Genomic DNA, 19,528 nt, shown 5'->3' with positions numbered 1-19,528 from the left:
AGCTGGTGTGTTTCATCACCAACCTCTCAAAGCACTTCATCACAGTGGATGTAAGTGCTACTGGATAATAGTCATTGAAGCAGATTACCATATCTTTCTTAGAATTTGAATAACTGAAGCCTACTTGAAGCAGGTGGGTACCTCAGACTGCCAAAATGTGGGGTGAACACTCCAGCCACTTGATCAGCAAAGGTATTTAGAACTTGGCTTGGAAGTCCATCTAGGCCAGATGCTTTCCATGATTTCACCCTCCTGAAGGATGCTCCCACGTCATCCTCAGAGACTGAAATCACATTGTTGTTGGAGACTGTGGGAGTTTATGAAATGTCTCCACATTTTGTTGGTCAAAGCGAGCAGAAAAGGCATTGAGCTCATCGGGGAGCAAAGCCTTGTTGCTACTTGCATTTCTCGGTTTTACTTTGTTGCAAGTGATGGTATTCAAGCCCTGCCACAGCTGTCAAGCATCCTTCTGTGATTTGTTTGGTCCAGAATTGCCACTTCATATGTGAGATGGCTCTCTGCAAGTCATACCTGGACCTCTTGTATATTACTTGGTCACCAGACTTGAACACCTCTGACCTGGCCCTCCAAAGTTCACAGAACTCACGGTTCATCCAGGGCTTCTGGTTGGGAAGTCTCAAAGTTATTTATAAAGTCTGTGACACCAATGGCATATTCATCCAGATCCTCTGACCAACTTCTGAATATGGTGCAGTCCACCGATTCGAAGCAATCCCATAGCCGCTGCCCTGCCTACTGCAAACACCTCTTTGTTTTCCTCTGTATCCTTGCTCTTTCATCGCTGCTTGTATGCAGATAGGAGGAAGTCAGGTGAATGATCAGACTTCTTGAAATATGATCTAGATGTTGAACAGTAGGCATTCCTGATTCTAGTGTAGCAGTAGTTGAGGGCATTGGGACCTCTGGTGCTGCAGGTGCTATGTTGATGAAAATTGGACAGATATTTCTTCAAGCGAGCTTGATTGAAGTCCCCAGCAATGACTTGAAAGGTGTCACAGTAGGTTGCATCTTGTTTGCTGATCATGAGACTTGATACATCAAGTGCATTCTTAATCTCTACCTTTGGTGGTATGTAAACTACAGTCAGGATCACGGAGAAGAGCTCTCTCAGTTAGTAGAATGGACAGCAATTAATCATGTGATGTTCTATATCTGGCAAACAAGACAGCAACAAGACCACTTTGTTTGAGACCACAAGCAGGTTAACATGAAACAGAGACCCCACCTTTGGTTCTCCTCAAATCAGCAGTTTGGTATATCCTGTGAATAGAGAAGCCCTTGGGCCTGGTTACCATATCTGGCTTGTACAGATTAGCCCATGCCTCTGTGAAACAGAGAAAACAGCTATCCCTCATTTACTCCCGATACAGCAACCTTGTGCTTGGGTTCTCTATCTTGTTCTCCTGTGACTGAAGATTTGCTAACAAGATGGGTCGAAGAATTTTACACCCCATCATTTTAGTCTGGCTTGGAGTCTTTCCCCTCCTTCCTCACCTCCAGCCATGGCAATGGCGATCAACCTTCATCCAGATAAAGGTGTCAGTTGATGAGATACCACTTGGAACCACAAAGGTCACTAAACTCAGCTTCATCCTTCACTTGCTATTCTCTATTTCAACAGGAAATGTGTCAATATTTCATGTTTTGTTTGTAATTTACAGAAAAACACTGTGGTACAGCATTCAATCTACTAATGATGATGTTCATTATTAGAACTGAATTTATTGAGATATATATTTCCAATAAAACAAGTAAGTAATGAAGTTTCAGCCTTAGGATACAGTATTATTAATAGAGCTGTAAAGTGAAAAAAAATATGCATTGCTTAGATAATGTACAAGCAATTCTGGACAGAATTGTCTATAATATATTTCCCCTGTTGAGGCATCATTGTGATATTGTTAAATATTTCAGTTTTATAACTGCCTCTTAATTCTTCCTCTGTGCAACAGCAAGAAAAAAGTTCTGCTGTATAACCTGCTTCGCACCACCATATGAAACCTTTAACTTTGTTGTTTATTATAGCATTCAAGTTATGACATCCTATAATGTTGAAACAAGAAGAAAAGGAAGACTTGCTTCCCTGTGGATTAAGCAGTTCAAGTCAGCCAATGAACTACATTGAAATAAAAAATAGAAAATGCTGCAATAACCAGCTAGCCAGACAACATCTGTGAAAGGATAAACACAAGTAATATTTCAATTTGATGGTCTTTCTTCAGAACTTAAATGTCCTTATTTTAAATAGCCATGGAGAAAATAGATAACTCACAGCTAATGGTAGATCCATTTTCAGTTCTATTAAACAAACTGCACTAAAGCACTGCTCAGAGATATATTAGTTCATATTGTTTGAAGTAAAACTTTTGTAACTGTTATGTTTTTCATGGATTTCTCTGACCCATCAAGAACTTGTAATTTTAATACAAAACATAGATGCTACAGCATTGTATGGGCTCTCCGGCCCCACAATATTGTGCCAACTTTTTAACCTATTCCAAGACACATTTAACACTTCTCTTCTACATGGTCCTCTGTTTTTCTATCATTCATATGCCTATGTGAGAGTTTCTTAAATGCCCCTAATGAATCTGTCCCTATCACCAAAGCTGGCTGGGTGTCCACATACTATGTAAAAAAAGATATTTCTGTAATCCCCCTTATAATTTTCTCCAGTCATCTTAAAATTAAGTCAAGTCAAATCAAATCACTTTTTATTGTCATTTCGACCATAACTGCTGGTACAGTGCGCAGTAAAAATGAGACAACGTTTACTAGTCATTTCTGCCCTGGGAAAAAGCCTTTGCCGATACACTCAATCTATGCTTCTTATCGTCTATACTTTGATCAAGTTACCGCTCATACTCCAAAGAGAAAAGCCCTAGCTTGCTCGGCTGATCATCATACGACATGCTCTATAGTCCAGGCAGCATCCTGTTAAATCTCCTCTGCACCCTCTTTAAAGCTTCTCATTTTGTTTTAATTTCAAATTTCCAAAGCTGCCATATTTTGCTTTTAAAGTCACTATTGTAATATAGAATAGAATATAAAACTATGCACACTAAAAATAACAGCTGTGATCCACATTTTAAATTTTTAAATCCCGTAGACAATGTATATTAGCTGTTTGTTTTCAGATAGAAGTGATTCAGCGTCATTCAGTGTCAATTTTCAAAATGGAAAGTCTGAAATGTTTTTGAGTTCTTCCCTATCGCAATGAGGCACAGTGTAGCAGGTAGCAGAGCCAGTACCTTACTCTGCCAGAGACCCAGGTTTAATCCTGTCTGTGTGGAGTTTGCACGTTCTCCCAAAGATCTGGAGGAGACGGTGTTGGGAAGGTAATTGGTCATTGTAAATTGTCCCTAGTATGCAGGTGAGACGTAGAACCTGGGGAGGGATGAAGAGAAAGTGGAAAGGATAAAAAATATGATTAATGTGAGATTAGTGTAACATGCATCAAAGTTGCTGGTGAACGCAGCAGGCCAGGCAGCATCTGTAGGAAGAGGTGCAGTTGACGTTTCAGGCCGAGACCCTTCGTGAGTCCTGACGAAGGGTCTCGGCCTGAAACGTCGACTGCACCTCTTCCTACAGATGCTGCCTGGCCTGCTGCGTTCACCAGCAACTTTGATGTGTGTTGCTTGAATTTCCAGCATCTGCAGAATTCCTGTTGTTAGTGTAAAATGGTTGTCCACACCTCTGCAATAACATGACACAGAGTAGTAGTGTATGAATGGTTTTCAGACAGGCAAAAGTGCACAGTGGAGTTTGAAGTGTCAGAATCCCAGGTCCACTGTTTTTCTTATTGGCCAATGAAGTCTTGGACATGGGCTGAAGTGCAAGCTTCTATACTGTATCTGTAAATCTCCATCCCATTACATATGAACATCATCTACCCTGGCTTAAAGTTTTCCCAGAAAAGTTCCTCAATAGGGAGGATGATGTCCGGAAATAGCAGAATGAAGCATTCCATCTTCAGTTATCATCACATTTCTCCTGTTAAAAGCATGGGTGCTCACTTAATTGAGTCTTTTGTGCATATGCTGCCCATCACTTACATCTGAAGATCCTGGTTGTAAAAGTTGGAGTTCATTGGCAAGGGTTCAGTTCTGCAGATCTGTAGGCATGGTCATTAGAGCACAGGATGGGCAGATTCATCAGCATGGTTTCAGCAGCTGATCAGCTTTTGCTCTTCCATGTTTCCTACTAGAACTAGGGCATAGATTCAGAATAATGAGTCACCCAATTAGAGTAGAAATAAGAAGGAATTTCTTTTCCCGGAGGTCTATGAACCTTTGGAATTCTGTACCCAAAACAGCTGCAAAAGCTGAGTCATTACATTTATTTGAGGCCAAGATAAACATATCATTGGACTACTGGGAAATCAGGAGAAATAAAACGTGTTACTTTATTTTTAACTATCCTAATGGATCCTAGGGGAGCAGGGATAGATTGCAAGAATGAGGAAAAGACATATTTGTTGTATGGAGCTTTTGTCAGACGCCAATATGTTTGGAAACAATTTGCAGGAACAATACTTACCAAGAGTGATATCATAACACTATAAGACCATCAGACATTGGAGCAGAACTGGGCCATTTGGCCCACTGAGTCTGCTCCACTACTCAATCATGGCTGATCCTTTTTTAACCTTCTTCAACCCCATTCCCTGGCCTTCTCCCTGTAACCCTTGATGCCATGTCCAGTCAAGAACCTATCAATCTCTGCCTTAAATGCACCCAAAGGCCTGGCCTCCACTGCTGCCTGTGATAACAATTTCCACAACTTCACCACCCTTTAGTTAAAGAAATTTCTCTGCATCTTTGTATTGAAAGGGTGTGCCTCTGTCCTGAGGCCATGCCCGCTTGTCCTAGGTTCCCCCACAATGACAAAACTCCCTTTCTACATCTACTATCTAGGCCTTTTAACAAAATTCGAAAGGTTTCAATGAGATTCCCCTCATCATTCTAACTTCCAGCGAGTACAGACCCAGAGCCATCAAACGTTCCTCGTATGATAACCCTTTCATTCCTGGTATCATCCTTGTGAACCGCCTTTGGACTCTCTCCAATGCCAGCACATCTTTGCTAAGATGAAAAGCCCAAAACTGTTCACAATACTCAAGGTGTGGCCTCTCCAGTGCCTTAAAAGCCTCAGCATCACATCAACGCTCCTGTATTCTAAACCTCCTGAAATGAGTGCTAACATTGCATTTGCCTTCCTCACCACCGACTCAGCCTGTAAGTTAACATTAAGGGTGTTCTGCACAGAGACTCCCAAGTCCCTTTCCATCTCAGATTTCTGGATTTTCTCCCCATTTAGAAAATAGTTTGCACATTTATTTATTTAAGTGCATGACCATAGATTTTCCAACATTGTATTTCATTTGCCACTTTCTTGCCCATTTTCCTAACCTGTCTAAGTTCTTATACAGCCTACCTGTTTCCTCAACACTACCTGCCACTCCACCAATCTTCATACATCTGCAAATATGGCAACAAAGCCATCTATTCCATCATCTAAATCATTGACATACAGCATAAAAAAAAGCAGTCCCAACACTGTCCCCTGTGGAACACCACTAGTCACTGGACTATCAATGGAATCAATAGCAACAGAATAATAACAGGAAATTAAGGATTTAATTATGTGGATAGATTGCATCAACTTGGTTTGTATTTCCTCACACTTTGACACTTCTGCAATAACATGACACAGAGTATTAGTGGATGGATGGTTTCCAGACTGGCGAAAGTGCACAGTGAATTTGAGGAGTCAGTCTCCCAGGACAACTGTTTTTCTTATTTGGCAATGAAGACTTGGACATGAGTGTACCATTCACAGTTCATAAATCTGCAAAATGACACAAATTCAGTGTTAGCAATGTGGTAACAATTCAGAAATTAAAAACAGGCTGCTTGAAGGGGCAGAGGTTTCGAGTGAAATTCTTTTACGGTTCCTGGCAGTGTATTCCAGACCCTAACCTTTGCTGTATATTGGAGTTTTTCTTTATGCCATTCTTGATTCTTCAGCCAACAAACTTCTTTTTTTGTTGCTTTGTCCTTAACCTCTCTCCCTGTCAGAATTTTTTTCTACACTAAAGATACCCATCATAATTTCAAGTGGCTTTATTGGATATCCTTGCAATGTTTTTTGTTGCAGGGAAGGTAACCCATCCTCACTAGATCATGCACATAACTTCAGTCCCTGAATAATTTTGGTAACTTCCTTCTGCACATTCTCCAAAACCCTTATGTCTTTCCTAAAGCATTTGTCAAGAAATGGTGACTGAACTTGTATTGTATAAGTAATATTAAATGAAACTGTTGTACTGTTGTATTAATGATTCTTCTTATAAAATCCTGAAAACCTGGCCTTTCTCAACCTGCCTGGTAATTCCAATAATTGTGTAATTATACTCTGTTCTATTTTATCTCTTGTTCCTTTTAGAATTGTGATATTTTGTTTATACTCTCTTCTCATTCTCCCCTTTACATTTTTCAGTATTACATTTCACCTGCAGTTCTTGTAAAGTACAAGAATGAAAAAGGAAAGAAAACATAGGATAGAAATAGAGGGACGAGGACTGGGAGTAGATGAAGTAAGGATCACTAGTAAGGATTTGTTAAGTTGAATACCCTCTTCCACATTCAAAACCTTCTCCTAAAGTTCTGAACAGATATAATAAATAGGTAATTTTAATCAATTCATTTCTTCATGGATTGTGACAAATCTTCAAGTAATTGAAAGAAGATTATTAATGTACAGTGACTCAGCACAGTGTTCTATTTTTGTTCCATAAGTGATTTGATTATGCCTTCTCAAAGAATTCCATATGTCAAGGGTCGTTAGATCATGAACCCTTTCCCATAAATGAATGTACAGTGGGTGTATGTTTATGGTCTTCTGCTGCTGTAGCTCATCTACTTCAAGTTTCGACCTGTTGTACATTCAGAGATGCTCTTCTGCACACCACTGTCAGAATGCATAGTTATTTGAGTTGCTGTCATCTTCCTGTCAACTTGAACCAGTCTGGCCGTTCTTCTCTGACCGCCCTCAATTAACAAGCCATTTTTGCCCACAGAATGGGCGCTCACTTAAAGCTGTTATGTTTTTTGCACCATTCTCTGGAAACTCTAGAGACTACTAAGTGTGAAAATCCCAGGAGATCAGCAGTTTCTGAGATACTCAAACCACCCCATCTCACACCAACAATCATACCATGGTCAAAGTCACTTAGATCAGATTTCTTCCCCATTCTGAAGTCTGGTCTGAACAACAACTGAACCTCTTGACCATGTCTGCATGCTTGTATGCATTGAGTTGCTGTCACATGATTGGCTGATTCAATATTTTCTCTATCAAGCAGGTATGCAAGTGTACCTAATAAAGTGACCACTGAGTGTAATTGAGCTGTATGATTTTCAAGAAATGAGGTCAGTGAGCAAATCAGACATTCTTACTGCTATGATGGATGTAAGATGGCAAAGAACAACAAGCAACCGAAAGATCAAGTCAAATGAAACCTTCAATTTGTTTTATGCTCTCCATTCTATTTTAAATCCTTAAACAACCTGAATGCCTGCTTTTTAGCTGTGAAGCAAGACCTCAACTGGAATAAATGTCAAATAATTTGTAAAATGATAGATAGGTTTTGGTCAAAAATTGAATAAAAACTATATTTCAAATGAGACATATATAATTTGTAGCTGGAAGGTTAAATGAATTTCTGTGATGTTTCAGGGACCAGAAAGTCTGTGTAATGCAGTTACCACCCACTGAGAATACATACAAGCTACTAGGGGTTTAAATCTCCACAATGGCTAGACTATTACCTACAGACACATTCATATTTACTGCAACACTGTCCAATTTATAGGCCAGCTATTGATTGAAATAATGACTTAGCTGCAGGGATAATATCACATGAATTTTATGAGCAGATCTTAAACTGAGTTTCCTAAAGGTAGTTTATATGGAAGAAAAGGTATTTTATTTAACCTCTGTCTTTATTTCCAAAATGCTACTTCTCCAAGTGAGAATCAGAGGATGACCAGAGGAGCAGTGGTACAGTTAATAGAGATTCTACCTGTTTATGTCAAGCATGCACATTCTGTCTGTTACTACTGTTACTACTTGAATTTCACCTGGGTACTCTGGCTTCTTCCCACATGGGTGGGTTGGTAAGTCAAGCCACTGTAAATTGTTCCTACTATGTCAGTGATAGAATTAGGGTAAAGTTAGAGTATTAGAGTTGTACAGCAGTTCTGACGCTTTCCGCTGCTGGTCTCTCAATGAGGACTAGTGTGTGTTCCCTTGACTTCCCCTTCCTGAAGTCCACATTCAATTCCTTGGTCTTACTTATGTTGAGTGCAAGGTTGTGGTTGTGACACCACTCAACCAGCTGATCTGTCTTGTTCCTATATGCCTCCTCATCACCATCTGAAATTCTTCCAACGGTTGTTGTGTCAACGATAGTGTTTGAGCTGTGCCTAGCCACACAGTTGTGGGTGTAGAGAGAGTAGGGAAGAGGGCTAAGCATGCATCCTTGAGGTGCACCAGTGTTGATTGTCAGCAAAGAGATATTATTTCTCTTCCACACTGATTGTGGTCTTCTAATGAGGAAATGAAGGATCCAGTAGAAGGGGAAGGTACAGAGGTCCAGGTGTTGGAGCTTTTTGATTAGTACTGAGGGTATGACAGCATTGAAGGCAGAGCTGTAATCAATAAACATCAGCCTGACACAAGTATTCCTTTTGCCAGGTGATCCAAGGTTGTGTGGGGAGCCAGTGAGAGAGTATCCACTGTAGTTCTATTGTGGCAATTGGCAAATTGCAGCTAGTCCATTTTTGTTTAAACAGAAAAAGACACTGGCCATGACCAACCTCTCAAAGCACTTCATCGCAAGAGATGTGAGCGTATATTCGGAGAAAGGATATCCCGACCATGGACAGAGTCCAGAAGAGGTTCACAAGAATGAGCCTAGGAAAGAAGGTGTTACATAAGCGTAGTGTTTGACGGCTCTGGACTTGTACCCGCTGGAACTTAGAGAATGAGGGGGATCTCATTGAAATCTGTCAAATATTAAAAGTTGTAGATAGAGTGGACGTACAGAGTATTTTTCCTATAGTGGGGAAGTATAGGACCAGAGAACAGAGCCTTAGAATAGAAGGACATCTCTTTAAAAAGGAGATGAGGAATTTCTTTAGCCATTGGGTGGTGAAACTGTGCAATTTATAGCCACAGGTAGATGTGGAGGCCAAGGAATTGAGTATATTTAAAGTAGAAGTTGATATGTTCTTGATTAGTAAGGGTGTCAAAGGTTATACTTTATACTTTATTGTCGCCAAACAATTGATACTAGAACTTACAATCATCATAGTGATATTTGATTCTGTGCTTTCTGCTCCCTGGATTACAAATCGATAAAAAATTTAAATTATAAATCATAAATAGAAAATAGAAAAATGGAAAGTAAGGTAGTGCAAAAAAAAAACCGAGATGCACCTCCAGATATTTGGCGGGTACGGCCCAGATCCGGGTCAGGATCCATTCAGCAGTCTTATCACAGTTGGAAAGAAGCTGTTCCCAAATCCAGCTGTATGAATCTTCAAGCTCCTGAGCCTTCTCCCGGAGAGAAGAGGGACGGAAAGTCTGTTGGCTGGGTGGTTCGTATCCTGGCAGCACTGCTCCGACAGCGTGCGCTGTAAAATGAGTCCAAAGACGGAAGATTGGTTTGTGTGATGTGCTTCGCCATGTTCATGATCTTCCGCAGCTTCTTCCAGTCTTGGACAGGACAACTTCCATACGAGGTTGTGAGGCACCCTAGAAGAATGCTTTCTATGGTGCATCTATAAAAATTAGTGAGGGTTTTAGGGGACAGGCCAAATTTCTTTAGTTTCCTCAGGAAATAAAGGCGCTGATGGGCCTTCTTGGCAGTGGACTCTGCTTGGTTGGACCAAGGCAGGTCATTTGTGATATTGACCCCAAAGAACTTAAAGCTTTTGACCTGTTCCACTTGCGTACCACTGATGTAAATTGGGTCATGCAGTCCGCCACTCCTTCTGAAGTCAACAACCAATTCCTTTGTCTTACTGACGTTGAGGGATAGGTTATTATCTTCGCACCATGCCACCAGGATCTTAATTTCCTCTCTGTAATCAAACTCATCATTACCCGAGATACGGCCTACAATTATTGTGTCATCAGCAAACTTATATATTGAGTTCGATGGAAACTTGGCTACACAATCATGGGTGTACAGTGAGTACAGCAGAGGGCTGAGTACACAGCCTTATGGGGCACCGGTGCTCAGAGTGATTGTAGAGGAGAGCTTGTCCCCTATTTTTAAAGCCTGGGTCCTGTCTGTGAGGAGAAGACAAGAGAATGGGGTTGAAAGGAATAATAAATCAGCCATGATGGAATTGTGGAGCAAACTTGATGGGCTGAATGGTTTAATTCTGCCCCTATGTCATATAGTATCTTGGTCTAATATTGGGTCTTCAACTGTTCTTCTTCAGCCTGAAAACAATAGAACTTTTGTTTTGATGGGGGCAGATCTTTCCTTACAGGGGTTTAGAAAGAAGAGGTTATCACACTGAGACAAATTTCTAAAAAAAACTTAACAGAGGAAGTTTTGGGAGCTGTTCACCCTGGATAAATAATCTAGAATGTTGAGATACATTCTCAAGATAAGGAATAAGGAGGAAAAAAATATCTTCACTCAGCATTCTGAGAATCATTGGAACTCTTGATCTCTGATGGCTGTGGAAGTACAACTACTAAGAGACCAATAAATATTTGGATTCTAAGGGAAACATGAAATGGTGTGATGGTAATGTAGAAGGAGTTTGCATACAACCACCACCATGATTTTATTGCATGTCACAGCAGACCGTTTTTTTAAGATTATGAGGACACACAGTCCTCTTTTGTTGTCATTTAGTAATGTATGCATTAAGAAATGATACAATATTCCTCCACTGTGATATCTCAGAAACACAGGACAGACCAAGACTGAAAAACTGACAAAAAACACATGATTATAGCATATAGTTACAACAGTGCAAGCAATACCATAACTTGATGAAGCGCAGATGGGAGAAGGACAAAAATCTCTCCCTGCCATACCCAACCACAGTCCAACTCTGTGTGGTCCGAAAACTTCGAGCTCTGACCAGCCCTCCAACACCGAGCACCGAGCACCATCTCTGCCAAACGCTTCGACCCCAGCCCCTGCCGCCAGCAGCAGGCAAAGCCGAAGATTTTGGGGCCTTCCCTCCGGAAATTCTCGATCGCACAGTAGCAGTGGCAGCAAGGTGGGCATTTCAGAAGTTACTCCAGATGTTCCTCCGTGCTCTCATGGCTGTCTCCATCAAATCAGAATTGTGCACAGCTCCTATTTAACAAATACAATATCATTTCACCGGAGAGGCTACGCGTGCTGCATCACACCGCCATCTTCTCCTCCCGCACTTGAGAATGCATCTGGCTACTCCAGCCTCTAGATCTTAGTTTGCAATAATGCTCTTACCTGCTAGTCTTAGTGTTCTGAGCACCCACTCATCATCTATCAAGAAAATTATGGTATTAATGAAATTATAGAATAGTACTGCAAAGAAAAAGACCACTCAGCCCAATATAATTGTACCAGTTATGCTAAAACTACAGCAAGCTAACCCCAGCCACTTGTCATTTTCTGTGGCTCTTCAGTATTTTCCATTCATGTACTTATTCAATTCCATATCCCAAAGTTATAATTAATTCTCCTTCCACCACCATTAAATCATTCCTTTTTGCCTGACCAGAATGATACTTTTTTTTCTACCAGGAAACAGAGAGGCATCTGTAGTGTAGGTGACCTATATATTAATGGAAACTTTGCCTCATTTGCGCAGTTACAAGCAGTTTACAATATCCCTGCATCTAGTTTTTTTTAGATATTTACAAATTCGAGATTATGTTAGGAAATATATACCTAACTTCGAAGTTTTAGACAAACATGAGTCCCTGGAGGCAATAAATAAATTTGATCCTGTTACTCATAGTGCAGTATCCTATTTTTATCAGCTCCTACACAGTGTAGCTCGGGTGAATACTACAGGTCTTAAACAGGCATGGGTGGATGAATTGGGTATAGAACTGACAGAGGAGGTCTGGGATGAGTGTTTAAAGAGTATACATGATTGTTCAGTCAACGTCAGACACAGACTTATACAGTTTAAAACAATACATAGACTTCATTATTCCAAAGAAAAGTTGCACAGTTTCTACCCTGATGTTTCACTAGTTTGTAATAGATGTAAACCTGTGAACAGTAACTTGTCACATTCATTCTGGTCATGTTGTAAGCTTTATGCATACTGGAAAAGTATTTTCCACTATTTCTGTGAGGCTTATGGAAAGTGGTGGGAACCAGACCCGCCTATAGACATCCTTGGAGCTACAAGCTCCCTATCTTCAGCCAATAAGTATGAAGGCTATATTGTTTGGCATGGTGATTGCTAAGAAGTTAATCCTGCAAATATGGAAAATGGACTCTGTGCCTGCGTACGATCTGTGGCTGAGAGAACTGGCAAATACTATACATTTGGAGAGACTGAGACTATGTAATGAGGACAGAGGGGACATCTTTGAAAGGATATGGGGCCCTGTATTGGGCTTTCTCATGGGGTGAGGACTGAGGTTTTTTGGTGCAGTGCACCTCTGCTGTGTATGTTTACTTTTGCCTTTATATTTTTCTCCCTTTTGCTGCTCAATATTTAATTAGATTTTGTTAAGGTCGTGGTTTTTGTAGATGTGCTGTTTTTTTTGTAGTAAAAAAATTAAAAAGAATATGAAAAAAAAGCGTGTTCTTCCGAATCATAAAATCTCTCACTGAATCTTAAAAAATAATTTAACTCTTTTTTTCCAATTTATTTTTTTACTTTTTATAACAACATTTGGTCTTTTTAAGCTCAAAGAAATCAGACAATTTCAGTGAGCTGGCTTATTTCTCCAAAGGTATTAACGCTAACCCAGACAAAGGATAAAGTATAAGGCTGTAAATTACCTCAACAAACAAGGGATCTTTTTGTAGCAGCAATGATTAAATGTGTAAAGCTCTGTCTGCCATAAGTGTTAGAGGGGAGAGCATACAGTTATAGAGTCATAGAAAACTACAACACAGAAACGGGCCCTTCAGCCCATCTAGTTCATGCCAAACCTTTTAAACTGCCTAGTCCCATCAAACTGCACCCTGACCATAGTCCACCATACCCCTTCCATCCATTTACCTATCCAAATTTCTCTTAAACATTGAATTTGAAACCACATCCACCACTTACACTGGCAGCATGTTCCACACTCTCACCACCCACTGAGTGAAGAAGTTTTCCTTTATGTTCCCCTTGAATATTTCACCTTTCACCCTTAACCCATGACCGCTAGTTATAGTCTCACCCAGAGTCAGTGGAAAAGCCTGTTTGCATTTGCCTTAGCTATTCCCCTCATAATCCCCCCTCTACAAGGTCCCCCCTCATCCTCCTACGTTCCAGGGAATGAAGTTCTCACCTATGCAACCTTCCCCTATAACTCAGGCCCTCAATTCCTGGCCACATCCTTATAAATTTTCTCGTCCTCTTTCAATCTTATTTACATCCTTCCTGGAGCTAGGTAGCCAAAATCGTACATAATACTCCAAATCAAGCCTCACCAATGTCTTATACAACCTCAACACAAAACAATACTCACTACATTGTTTTACGGAGGCCAATGTACCAAAAGCTTTCTTTGCAACCCTATCTACCTGTGATGCAACTTTCAATTAATTATGGACCTGTTTTCTCAGATCCCTTTGTTCTACCACACTCCTCTGTCCCCTACCGTTCACTGTGTGAGACCTACCCTCGTTGGCCCTTCCAAAGTATAACACCTCATACTTGTCTGCATTAAATTCCATCTGCTATTTTTCAGCCCATTTTTCCAGCTGGTTTAGATCCCGTCATAAGCTTTGATAGTCTTCCTCGCTGTCTTCTACACCCCCAATTTTGGTGTCATCTGCAAATTTGCTGATCCAGTTAACTATATTTTCATCAAGGTCATTGATATAGATGACAAACAACAATAGACCCTGCACTGATCCTTGGGACACTCCACTAGCCACAGGCTTCCAGTCAGAGAAGCAACCATCTACTATTACTCTCTGACTTCTCCCACAACATCAATAGCTAATCCAATTTGCTACCTCATCTTGAATGCCAAGCTTCTGAAACTTCTTGACCAACCTCCTATGTGGAACCTTGTCAAATGTCTTGCTGAAGTCCACGTAGACAACAACTGCTGCCTTGCCTTCATCAACCTTCCTTGTAACTTCCTCAAAAAATTCTATAAAATTGGCTAGTCACGACATACTAGGCACAAAGCCATGCCGACTATCCCAAATCAGTCCCTGTCTATCCAAATACTAATATATCCAGCCCTTAGAATACCTTCCAATAACTTTCCCACCACTGATGGCAGGCTCACCAGCCTATAATTTCCTGTTTTTTTGTTCAAGCCTTTTGTAAACAGCAAAACAGCATTAGCTATCCTCCAATCCTCCAGTACCTCACCAGTCGCCAAGCATGAGTTAAATATCTTTTCCAAGGCCCTTCCAATTTCTGCTTCTCTGTTTTTGCATCAAGTTAGAGCTCACTTCTCTGCTACTGTTTGGCATATTTCAATCAACAATTGAATTACTGAGTTGAATCCCTGTTAATAGTCACAAGATATAATACTTTCAGCCAATTGTTATCTGGATAAGTATTGGCTGAAACATTGAAAACTGCCAAGATTTTAAAATTAAAACATTTTTCCATTCCTTGTTATGATATTGGATGCTTATGACAAAGATCAGTCTTGATAGTCTGCAATTGTTAAGTATCTATGGTTCTTTTGTGTACCCTTGTACCTCTCCTTTTTAATTAAACATAGAAATTATTCAGATTTATTTTAGATTAAAAATTGTAAGCATGAGTGCAGACCCAATTAAACAGATAGTGATGCAGCAAATGTCACCAAATGGCACTGTGCAACTCTGAGAAGCAAAATTTAACTGGACGACTGGGAACTAAACTTGATTGAAGGAAATTGATAAACAATTATTGACATGAAAAATAAAAGAGCCATATTTTAAGCAAAAAAATAGAGAGACAGAAGGAACTTCTTCAGAAGCTTACACTAAATACATTGTAATTTAATGATCAAATATTCATTATCTTGATTTAGGATAAGACAGAAGGAAAGCAAAAACGTAGAATACTTGTTCGCAGTGAAATCTGAGAAGCAGAGTAAACGATCTCTATATTAGTCACATGTGAACTACAGAGTATTAGGTGAACATAAGGAGAACGAAATATCATGTTTCATTTGATAATGAATTGGACATTTTTTGAATTTATTGTTCTTCACTTGCAAACTCAAGAATCTGGGTATTTTATTGGGCAAAAAAACAAAATGCATCCTATTTCTTCTTTTGTTTTTCTGCTTTGTACATATATCTGTGGAAGAAACTACGGAAGTTTTCCCATTTCTTCTCATGCTGCTGATCTCACTAGATAGGTGATTCATTACTGGCTATCCTGAGTTGTAGTTTCACTAGGCTTCCAACTTATTTTTTTTAAGATGTCGGGTGCTAGTCTTGCTAAGCTTTCTTTTACACTCTATGTTGCACCAGATTTAGTCCGTTGGCTTCTGGTAAAATGGATTTCAGTGATTTCCTCTCCTTTCAACTTTCATATGTACAATCATCAGCTTCTACTACTCATCTATGCCCCAGAGACAATTGACAGTAGCCAAACATCTTGCCAACCTGCACATCTTGAGAATGAGGGAGAAACCCACACAATCCCAGGGAGAACATACATACTCCACACAGACAGCACTGGAGATGGTGTTTATGCCACTATACCACTCCAATACTCTAACAATGATCCAAATTGTTTGACTGAATTGTTTTCTTTAACAGCATGCAAAAACTCAATTATTGTTTAGCAAATATTGATCTCACAAAGCCAATATTTCTAAGGCTTCCATCTAAAAGTTCAACAGGAAGAAAGTGAAAAATACCACACATATCCTAATCATAACTTTCAAAATTCTCTCCGTTCAAATCCATTGCAATAGAAGGGAAAATTGTGCTCTGCTAATACAACTGTTGTTATGTACTCAAGCCTTTAATTAAAGATAAAAAAACAAACAGTTAAGTTTGATTGAAGATTAAATTTATCAAAATGTACACTTGCATAGGATAGATACAACCTAATGGCTCTTAAGTAAATGATCAAGCAGCAGACAGGGGCATGTTATCTGTACATACTTCCAGAATGTATTTGATAATATTCTACAAAAAAGACTACCAACTAGTGGGATTTGAAGGGAATAAGTTGAGCTATTTAAGATATTGGTCAATTGCAGGAGCCGGAGGTGAAGAATACTGGTCAATTATTCAAATTGGCAAGGTTTGGCAGTGAGGTCTCCCATGAGTTTGTGCTTGAGATCACAGTTACTAAAAACATTTATAAAAATTTTGAACAATGGACTAGTAATCCCAAGTTTGCCAATGGCACAAGAACCGGGAGCATGAAGTTCAATGTAGATGGATATTTCCATTTATAAATGTACTAATAAATTGACAAAAAGGTTCAATTTGTCATGAACGTATTTTATGATATCGTATATTTTTTACCTAGAAGGATTATGACAGATTAGTTTCTAAATCATAAAAAGCTGGAAGCTGCTACTTGACTGTCTGTGTATGTAAATCATCACAATGTCATGTACAGGCACAGTTAATAATTAAGAAGGCTAATGGAGTAATGGAGTTTGATATGTAAAGAACTGGAATGCAAGAGAATAACTGGTTGGAACACATCCAGAACATTATGCATGCCTCTAGAGACCTAATGCTTGCTCTGCCATTCAGCAAGATCATGGCTGGTCTTCCACCTCAGTCTGACTTCCCAGCACTATCCCCATTATCTTGGATTCCCTAACATTCATCTTTCAATCTCTGTTTTGAATGACTGCAAGCACTGAATCTTCATAGCCCTTCAGTGCAGAGAATTCCTGAGGTTTTGCATCCTTTGAGTGAATAAATATCTCATCTCGGTGCTAATCGGCCTACAACTAATCCTGCAACTGTGCTCCTAGCACGAGTATTCCACATTCAGAAAAACCATCCTCTGCATCTAGCCAGACAAGCCTGTTAATAGTTTTGTTAGATTTGCTAAAATCTCCTCTTATTTTTCTAAACTCTTGAAGGAAACCGCCTTAGTTTCTCTCATCTCTTCATACTGAAAATCCACTGCCCTGAAGCCAATCTATTTATCCTTCACTGCATGTCCTCTAGAACAGGAACATCTTATCTTAAGTTAGAAGATACCACATGCATGCAACACCATAGGTATAGCCTCACCAAGGCCCCATCAGTTACAATTATTCCAAGAAAACAGTCTTTTTGTCATCAAGCCCAGCATAGTATTTGCCCTCATAATTACCTACATTACCTACATTTGTTCTCTGCGATCTGATCCAGATCTATTGAACACCAACACTACCCCATCACTCACCATTTAAAATTCTTTTTTCTGTAACATTCATCAACGTACTAACATCACATTTCCCATATTCCACCTGTCATGATCTTACTCATTTAATCCATAATCTCCTTAAGTCTTTATAATTCACTTTCATAATCATAAATCTGCCTATATTTTAGCATCAGTAAACTTAGAAATATGGCATTTTATCCCTTATCCAGATTGTTGGCTAAGATTGAGAAGAGCTGTGCTTCAAACACTGATTCCAGCAATACACCAATGGTCAAAGCTTGCCATTCTGAGAAGGATCCACTTATTCATACTCTGCCCTCTGTTCAATGATCAATTCTCTATCTACTACAATATTATCACAATTTCATGTGCTCTAGACTCATTGACTAACTTCCCATTTGAGACTTTATTGAAAGCATAGTCAGTGGGGAGAGTGGCACGGCGGATGAAGGATCTGAAATCATACATCAGCCATGATCTTGCTGAAAGGTAGAATACCTTTGAAGGGATGAATGACTTTCTCCTATTTTTATGTTCTTCTAGTAAATCAGCAGTTCAGTGCACATCAGCCCTAAAACCAGGCTAGATCTCAGTCATAACCTCAATGAACGTCAAAATGGTTTGAGCAACTAAGTAGTCTACTTCAGTTCCAGTTTCCCAAAATTCCTTAAAGGTAATAGAGTATTTTTGTATTGTACTGTAATTAGCATTCTAATAAAGGAAAACTGTGGCAACCACTTGGCACTTGTGATAAAGACATTGTGAAAAAGTTTGCTCCTTTCAATAATGTTAGTTGAGGATTAAAATTGCCTGGGACCGATACGAGGAAAGTCTTAGTATTTGAAGCCTCTTTGGTATATATGCAAGTGCAACATAAAATGGAAGTTTTAAGGCAATATTGTGTCAGCTTGGAATGTGGGAAAGTTTTGGGAATGTACAGGAGTATGGATATACAGCCTTGAGTGTAGATAGATATCGAACATAGATTTCTGTAGTCCTGCTGACTCTGTCTTTGTGATATGCGCCTAGGCTGAGGGTCACAGGAGACATGGGGTACAGAGCTGGACCACGAGTAAATTGAGAAATACTGCAGTAGGGATTAAGCTAGATTTTGAATGATATAAAAAGGGGCAATTTCTTAACTTCTCCCTAGGCTGGATTGCATCTAATACCACAGATGATAAAAAAAAAGTAGGAAGATCCTGAATTACAGACCTACAGTGTTTAAGATGACGATTAAACGTGTGACCCCTTTTCCAAAAGTATTTGCCTATAATGCGAATTAATAGACCTGCCTTTGCAACTTAACCGTGTCATATTTATTTGATGAAAAACACTGACCTGAAAGAGTTTAATTCTAATTACTCTGATAACAAAGCCTATCTATTTTCAAATATGCCATCATCTATCATCACTTATCTCAGAAATTTGATTGATTTCTTATTTTACTGGTAATTCATGAATATTCCTAGAATTAACAGCATGGCCATATTCTGCATTTTCAGATGCAAAATGTTATTTGCAAGATTAACATTTCCTTAGGACATCAAACCTCAGACTGAACGGAAAAAGGTCGAAAGCTAAACAGATTTAATATATTGTTGAGTTGGAGGCTATTAAATTATTTAAACTCAGAAATGACAAGCCTCAGAGACCATTGATTTATGTCCCAGGTTAGTTAAGAAAATCAATCCACATTAAGAAGAATTGTAAATTATGATAACCATCTTAAACAGCCACTTAAAATTATTATGAAAAACAATCTTCATGAGTGGCAAAGAGGAATGAAACAAATTACAGTGAATATGCCCAACAGTAAGCAAGGGCCAACCATATTTTCACTTGCCTGACTTATTTGAATCTAGCTTAAAATTGATCAGTTTAGTCATTTTCAATTCAAAAAAACTGCCTGACTTCAGTACTTACTCATGACTAATCTT

Source organism: Mobula hypostoma, chromosome 1 (genome assembly GCF_963921235.1).
Source record: "Mobula hypostoma chromosome 1, sMobHyp1.1, whole genome shotgun sequence".
Taxonomy (NCBI): Eukaryota; Metazoa; Chordata; class Chondrichthyes; order Myliobatiformes; family Myliobatidae; genus Mobula; species Mobula hypostoma.
Note: the sequence above shows the minus strand (reverse complement) of the source record.